The sequence below is a fragment of the Lycorma delicatula genome, chromosome 10 (genome assembly GCF_047948215.1).
Source record: "Lycorma delicatula isolate Av1 chromosome 10, ASM4794821v1, whole genome shotgun sequence".
NCBI classification, from domain to species: domain Eukaryota; kingdom Metazoa; phylum Arthropoda; class Insecta; order Hemiptera; family Fulgoridae; genus Lycorma; species Lycorma delicatula.
Genome location: NC_134464.1, coordinates 36,740,239 through 36,749,483, shown reverse-complemented (window position 1 = coordinate 36,749,483; position 9,245 = coordinate 36,740,239).

Genomic DNA, 9,245 nt, shown 5'->3' with positions numbered 1-9,245 from the left:
TTTAATTAAACTACATAGACAATATAGATGAATTAACTACAGGATATTATTTAATAAAAAATATAGCAATAAATATTGGTTGTATTAAAAAATGTAACATTAATAGATAAATGTAAATTGAAACGTAACAAAAAAATAAAAAAAACAAAAAATTTGCCCCACTAAATTGATAAATTTTTTGGGGATGTATTTTTTACATATAGTTAAAAAAAGTGTAATTTAATGCATTTTAATTAGATTTATGCAAATTTGTATAACTGATTTTACTAGTTAACGGAATAAATGTTATAATGTTTAGTCGTTATAAAAGAAACTAAATCCCGTTAGATTAGTTTAGCGGTTAAACTCATCATCGCAGAAATCAGTTGATATTTGAAGTCGGGAGTTACCTTGTAAAGGTAGTTGCTTTCATGTGGATTTGAATGGTAGACTGTGGATACCGGTGTTCTTTGGTGGTTAGGTTTCAATTAACCACACATCTCAGGTGTGATCAACCTGAGTTTTTCCAGACTATATATTTACCGGTACGTTTACACTACATTTGCAGTACATATTGATACATTTATACAGATCACGGGAACACAAATAAAGGCTTGAAATATTTCACTATGAAAGATCTGGTTTGTTCCTGTTGCGATATGTAAGTTGTGATTTGATGTTTGATCTGGGTATAGATTATAATGATGATGATTGGCGGTGATTCATTGATTCGTCAAAAAAGGTTAAAAGTTCTTCTCTTTCTTTCTTTCTTTTCTGTTTATCCTCCAGAACCACCTAAGGTATTACTTCACAGAATGAATGAGGATGATATGTACGAATGTTGTAGTCTTGTACAGTCTCAGGTCGACCATTCTCGAGACGTTTGGTTAACTGAAACCCAACCACCAAAGAACACCCGTATCTACGATCTAGTATTCAAATCCGTTTAAAAGTAACTGCCTTTACTAGAAATTGAACCTAAGAGCTCTCGACTTTGAAATCGGAAAGGTTCTTCCCAGTATGCAAGATGGTTTTAACTGATACTGCTGTTTCTTATTTTTGTGAGACAGTCAAGTGAATATTATGTTGTTATAAAGTGGCCAAAAAAAGAAGAACAAAACACTTTCGTCGACCTGTAAAATAATATATTGAGTATATTTCTTTAGTCAACCGTCAACATGTTATTTTGCCACCTGTTTTGCCATACACTGTTTCACGATGTTCTCCCAGGACTTTCATAACCTATTCTAATCGGTAAAATAGTGGAAAAAGTTCATAAAAAAAGAATGTTCTAAAATGCTTTATAAATAAAATTCGAATTTTTCCTAATTTTTCATTGTTTTATTAAACTTATTTTACACAATTTTGCTCAAATTTAAATTGTCTACAAGTTTTGTTTTAATGTTTTATGTGTTTATTACCCATTTAACAAAGTTATTGTATATCAAACAAAAAAAAAAAAAACAGTGTTTTTAACTCCAGATTTCTCAAAACTACTGCAGATATGGTTCTGAGACCTATTTTATTAAACTTTTTAGGTTAAAAACCATAAGAAACCATTAATTTTCTTCTTTAATTAACGTCCTAAAAACTTCAGTACGACCTCATTTTCCGGGGCAGCTGAAATCCGAGCGAAATCTTTCACTAGCCGCCAACTCGTAAACATTTTAGGACATTTGTTTATATGAACTTTTTTCATTATTTTTAAGAGTAAAATAGGTTATGAAAGTCCCGGGAGAACTTCGTGATACATTATGCATATATATATATATTTCAATAAGATTTATTTTTTATTCACATAAAAAACAGTGATACGTTTTCTTAAAGAAAAATCTCGAAAATTTTCATGTGGATGTAAAAAACTAAAATATATAAAAATTAAAATGAACTGTTCATTGAGATATTCGCTGAAACCTATGAAACTAAATAAATCGTAAGAGTAAACATAACTGTCAATTTTATTATTATAAGATTTAAATTTTAATCTCCACGTTAACGTTGAATAAGTTCAACAGTATCGTTTCTAGATTAGTATAAAGTTTAAAATCCGGTAAAGTTACAGTATGATCATTTTAGTATACTGTAAATTTTATCTACATTAAAATTAATTAAACTACTAGTCAGCTTCTTATATTTTTCCAGAAGAGAAGCGAGGTTAACTTGCGGTAGTATTCTCTGAAATAATTATCCTTTATTAAAACGCATCCTGAGCATAAAAACAATTGACTTAAAAAAGGATCTATGAAAAAATATTGAAATAGAGGAGAATTTATTTTAAACATTTCAGTTTTCTTTTTTACAAATGTTACTGTAAATATTGTGGAACTATTTATTTTTTATTAATTTATTTCCATTATTTAATTGAGAAAAGAAGCTGAACAACTAACTATTCTTTGTCAAATGATAACTTCTAGACCTTATAACCGAGAGGTTGAAGAAATGGAAAATAAAGGTCAATCAAGCGAAATCGACTCACTGAAATTCGCGATGAGAAGAAGCGATTGCTCTGGAATCCATTTAAATGGACGTTACATCCCGCTAAAGGAAAAAAAATACGCTATTTAGGTATTCACTTAGGTCATCATCGAACATTGATGAGTCACATTAAGGGAAAAAGGAAACAGCTAGATATCAAATGTAAGGTACTATAATATTGGCTATTAAGCAGAAAATCGTAACTATCCCTATCTTTCTTTTTCTGTTTAGCCTCCGGACTCACCGTAAGATATTACTTCAGAGAATGAATGAGGATGATATATATAAATGTAAATAAAGTGTGGTTAATTGAAACCCAAGCACTAAAGAACACCGATGTTCACCATCTCGTATTCAAATCCGAATAAACGGATTTAGTAGGATTTGAACCTTAGAAATATCTACATCGAAATCAGCTGATTTGCAATGACGAGCTCATCACTAGGCCAATCCAATGGGTAACTAGCCTATCTGACAAACTACTTCTGTATAAAATGATTCTCAAACCGGTTTGGATACATGGATTCCAACACTTTGATAAGACGATTACCAGTAATATACAGATTATCCAGTGTTTCCAGAATAAATCTGCGAGTTGCATTACACAGGCGAAAAGGTTCGTACGGAAGAAGGAAATTCACGAGTACTTAGGGTTACCGTACGTTCCAGAGGAAGTACTTAGTATAACTAAGTACAAAATAAGACTTGACGACTACGTTAATTATCTAGTTGATAACTTCTTAGATAATGGATTAAATATAATGCGATTAAAGAGGGTACATGTATTGGACTTAGGACGAGATCTCTCTTCTTAAGTTGTGCGTCATCAAAGTATTTATATTTATGTTTATGATCGTTTCTGTTTCTAATGTTATTTTTTTCTATGTTACTATTTTTTTTTCTTTTTACTTACTTTAATTTAACTCACAATATTTTTTCCAATTTTTTTATGTTTCTCTTCAAATATTGCATCCTTAATTTAATATACTTCTTGACATTGACGATTAATGAAATTTTGCACACTAAGGTTGGGTGACAGTACAATATTTCACTACTACGTTTGCAAACATTCTCCCGTACGGAGATAAATTAAGGGTGGCGTGTAATAATTTAACAACACTTCTTGATATTGCCTATTGATGAAATTTTGCACAGTTACTAAGGTTGGGTGATAATACAATATTCCACCATTATTTTTGAAAACATCTCCCCGTACGGGGTAAATTAAGGATGCGGGTGTAAAAAATTGCAAAATATCCTAACGGTTATGCAGGGTTCTAAATCCAAATTAACCTACTAATTAAACTCACGCAATGTATGATAATAATTTGATTAAGATATGACTAAAAAGTATAAAGCAGGTTTTTAAAAATCTTTAAATATTTTTTGTAATATTATTATGTTTAGGTTTTATTCGTAGTACTGGACATTATTATGATTTCTACTTTATTAACGGCTGGAACATATAAATGCTTATGCTACATTTGATTTACTATTGACGTATTATCTGGAATGTATTTAATTAGGCTGCTTCAAGGGAAAATCTTTTATAACTTCATTATTATCATGAAATCTACTTATGGTTCTAATCTACGAAATCGATTGTAAATATAATTTACGATAAAAAAAAAACTTAAGATAGCTTGAATTGCAAATAATGTTAAAAAAAATCATCAAAAACCTTAATTAAGATTGATTCAATCCATCGGGTTTGTATAGTGGTAAACTAGTCGTAGAAAATCAGCTGATTTCGAAGTCCAAGTTCTCAGGTTCGAATTCTAAAAAGGATACTTAATTTTATTTGGAGTTGAATACTAGATCGGTGTTCTTTGATGGGTTTTTTTTTTTTTTTTTAACTTGTTAAGCACCCCAAGGCAACCAGCATCCGCCTGTTAAGACATAGCATGGTCGCCTTGCAGTGCCGTGGCAGCAGTCTCTGCACACCCTAACTGCCTCCTTACGGAGGATCTCCCGCCGGGGTCCCCAAAGCCTCTTCGGGGTGAGCCAACCACCTCATTCGGGCAGCTAACTCCCCTCTCTTCAATGGGGCTACCCTCCCCGTCACTATCCTACATGTAGCCGGCACGCCTTCCGCGTACCGCTACCCCCACGCGTTCCTCTCATACCTGAGGGTCCTTGATGCCATCATCGGGGAGCCCCGACCCCACTACACTTGCCAGTGGAGCCAGAACACCCTAGGCAATAAGGCTACCTCCCTTGGCCCTACACGTCGCCACGCTTCAACCCCAGCCTCCAGAATCTTTTGAGGCTTTTTTTTTTTTTTTTTTTTTTTTTTTTTGATGGTTGGGTTCAATTAACCGTACGTCTCAGGAATGGTCGCCCTGAGTTTGTTCAAGACTACACATGTAATGCTTTTGTTATTCTACGCTGATAATTCACTAAAGATTTTAATTGATGATATAAATAAAGTATTAAAAAAAATTATTGATTCATTATTTTGGATATTAACAAGCACACAACATAAACCAATATGTTAATTTGCTTTGATTTTGAATAAAATTTAGTGATAATATTCTGAATAATTTTTTACAAAATTTCAATTAATATATAAAAAATTAATTAAACAAACCAAATTTAATCTAATCTTAACTTATTATTCAATTTATAATTAATGTAACTTTCCGAAAGGTCTTTTGTTGGTTGATTCTAATTAATAATTAAATTTTCACTAACAAAACATGAAAGCGGTGATGAATCAGCATTAAGATTAAATAAATCCATTACAAATAAGGTTTAATATAAATCTAATTTATTTTAATTGACATATCTTTCCTACTTAATAGAAGCAGTATGTGTAAAGTGATTTATACTATTCACTGAATACATGCATAATACGTGTAGCAAAGGAATTATTGTCATTGACGGAGCTTTTATCCATTAAGAGATAAAAGCTCTCTTTTTTCTAATAAATATGTTAAAACCTTAATTTAAGTACTGCTAATGATAATAATAAAAATAAATAGATAAATAAATAATTATCTTATTTGCTAATAATTTTAAAAGATGAAAAATGAAAAAAAATTTTTGCAAAGCTTTTTAAAATGATATACAGACTGATTCAGGAGGAAAAGAAAGTAATTTCGGAATTCATTCTAGAGCTTGACGTAAAGAAAAAAATCTCATACAAACATATGTCCGAAAATGATTCTCTGAAAATAGTAGTGCTCCGAACACAGTAAAACCGGGAATTTCATCATTTCACATTTTTGGCATATATTAATCATGTTACCTATTTGAATATCTTTCAAATTCAAATGGTCAATTTCAGGGTGATAATCAAAAGCTGTTTTGTGACGTAACATATTTCTTGACGGTCGAAATCGATTTGTGCCGAACGTATACGTTGTTGCTTTTCAAATGTTTGAGAACGCTGTAGCATAGATTCATATTGTCTGCTATCATAAATTTTAATACGAATAGAAGTTCTTCCAATCTATCATCTGGCTGACCTAGACCTTATGAAAATATTAATACATTATTGAAAGTTGAATCTATTCCAATTATGGGAATGGCTTATCTTGATGGAACGTCTTATTTCAGTGTATAAAAATCTGCTGAGTGCTGCTTCCTTACTCGTGTGAGGATGAGATATCACGGGTCGACGTCAGATTACGCCACCGAGTTGTTCTAGTGCTGAACGCGTCTCCGTAAATCAACTGATTTCGAAGTCGAGAGTTTAAAGATTCAAATCCTAGTAAAGGCAGTTACTTTTATACGGATTTGAATACTAGATCGTGGATACCAGTGTTTTTTAGTGGTTGGGTTTCAATTAACCACACATCTCAGGAATGGTCGACCTGAGACTGTATAAGACTACACATCATTTACATACATACATATAATCTTCATTCACCTTCTGATGTAATACCTTACGTGGTCCGGAGGCTAAAGAGAAAAAAAGAATAAGGGTCGCTTCAGATTAGGAAATAATATTACATTTTTTTGTAAATCACATAATAATTTTCTGAAGAAGTCAATATTGATATAGGAAACGATCGATGTAGACAAATGATGTAGACATCGACATTAAATTTATAAATTAATATATAGGTTTATAATAATTTTATAAAACATGGCTCGTTTGTATGATTATACAATAAATAATTAACAAATCAAACCCACTTACCAAGAAAATTTTTTTATGCGTTCAAACGCTTTCGGAAACGAATTCCAACTTCAGGAACTTATTTTTTTTAGGTTATAATAAAACTAATACTTCGTTTTAATAACTAACTTGTCTTGTAAATTGCATAAAATAAATAACAGTGCTGGTCATATATTTAAAATTGTGTCGACTTTACGTCATGTCATTATGAATGTCTCCACCGTAATCTAAACAAAATTAATATTTTAATTATTATAATTAATATTTACACATTAAATTAATTAATACCTAATTAATATCGTATTATAATTATTTATATTAAAAAAAATTATGTTCCTGAAGATGGAATTCGTTTCCGATAGCGCTTGAACGCATAAAAAGATTTTCTAGTAAATGAGTTTTATATTTTAATTATTTATTATATAATATATAGGTTATTTATTTATAGGTTTTTTTTTAATCTATGATTCATATAGTAGTAGGTTTGAATTATGGTAAACATTCCGTGGAAAATAAGAAAAAGAACAATTAAAATTTTGTAATGGTTTGTTTAGAAGTTTTCCCCGTTTAGCGGAAACAAACGAAAAAGAGGTGTTTCTTTTTACAGAAGTGTAGTAATAAAGATGTAGATAAATTAATCCGTATTGATTTATATCTATATAATTATCTTTACGTTTAAAAAAAAAATTTTGACTCATATTTATGGCAATTGGGTTATGAGTATTCATTCAAAACATTATAAATCAAATTTTGGATGTGTTTTTTTTTAATTCTGCTTTCTTTTCAAACTATGAACAATTGAAGTATTTATTCATGATATATTAGTAATATTTTATTTAGCTAATAATAATTTTTTTTTTTTTTTGGAAAATTTAAACAACGTAACAGAATTATTTCAATGAATAGAGTCAATTTCAAGTTTCAATTCATACCAATTACTTGCTGTATTCCACAGTAATAATACAATAGAGACATTGATTACACGGAAATCGAATGCATCTATTGTTTAACTAGACAATAAACAGTTGATTAATGAAACAAACCTTACGTAAAATTGAATTGTTGAAGAAGGTTTTGAGATTTATTTCTTTTGTTTATTACATTTAGATCAGAATACAGTATATTTATGTACTTTCTATTTACTGTTTATGTAACCTGTACCTTACTATTTATCTGTTAATACCATTTCAAAAGTATCTATTACAAGTAAACGCCCAACTGCCAATCCAGCTGTTTAATTTAAGTTATTTAATGAAATACACTATTTAATTATCTTCTCAAGATAAATACAGTATAATAAAATCATTCGAATGGTCTTCCACCATTTAATCATTTCTAATTTAATACACAATATTTAGTTAATTAAAAATTTTAAAAAAACCACCTCATTTTGATTACATTTGTAGTAGACTTTAATTATTGAAACTTTATTACTATTTTTTTTAAATCGTTTGTTGCAATTCTATATTATTATAAAAATTTAATTTACATTTACATTTAATGATATAGCTCTTGTAGTAACAGTAATAAAAAAGCATCATTATGACATTAAAAGTATTTTGTGTGGCAAAGATTGTTTTGTTACAATTTTGGTATTCTACATTGTATAATAACGATTAAGTTATTATATAACGTAGACATTCTTAAACGCAATTGTACCACTCTTTTTAATATTTCTTATTCCTAGCAAAACATTAAAAATAAAAACCAGTGCTTCTCCATTTTCTGGATAAACAGGTGGATTTGTTACTATGTATTTACAATCTTAAATGTATTATAATAATGGAATTTTTATTAATTCATATCATTTTTCATTAATTCTATTATTTTAAATGTAATTTACTGATTATTATTATTATTTTAAAATGAAGTCATCGCTAAAGTATGAAGATTTCCTTCTTTTAGGAATTTAACAAAAAATGAACCAATTTTAGCGTAATTATTAGTAATTTCGTTAAATGTAATTATTAACTAAATTACATAAGTACCAAATTATGTTATAATTCTATCAACTATTTAATTTTCAAAAAGTTACGTCTTTAAATTTTAACAAAGTATTATCATTAGTGCAGTAAACTATTTTATAATTATAATAAATGTTATTACCAATTAAACTTAAAATTTAATAATTAAAATACTATGAAAATTAATTTTTTAGGTAGATTTCATAAGAAAGCTACCTATTGTAATGGGTACCATGATTCAGCTTCCGGAAAATTTCGATATATATATATATATATGTTTAGATAAGGGTCTAAAACTTATGGAAGTACATTTTTTTGATATAACCGTCCATTGGCACAGGCGATGGAAAAAATGATGTTTCGAAGACAAAGTATTGAACCGGTTTAACGGAACGCAAGAATGGCGGGAGTTTCAATATTTCTCCCTACAAATCGAAGAGCCTGGACAATGTCCCTTGCTGCTGTATCTTTCTATTATCGGGCGGGTTTCATGGGTTATTTAATGGCTGTTATAAATTTTAAGTTTTATTTATGGACGGATTTGGTCATTTGCGTTCCTATCCGTATGGACCAGCGTGAAATTTATTTACTGGGTCTGACCGTGGGAGACTAAGCTTTTGAGCCTAGTACTTCCGGCGTTATTCTCCTTCAGTCCATCCTCTGAAGTCCTTTAGGTACCAGCACCTTATGGGCTAACAGGA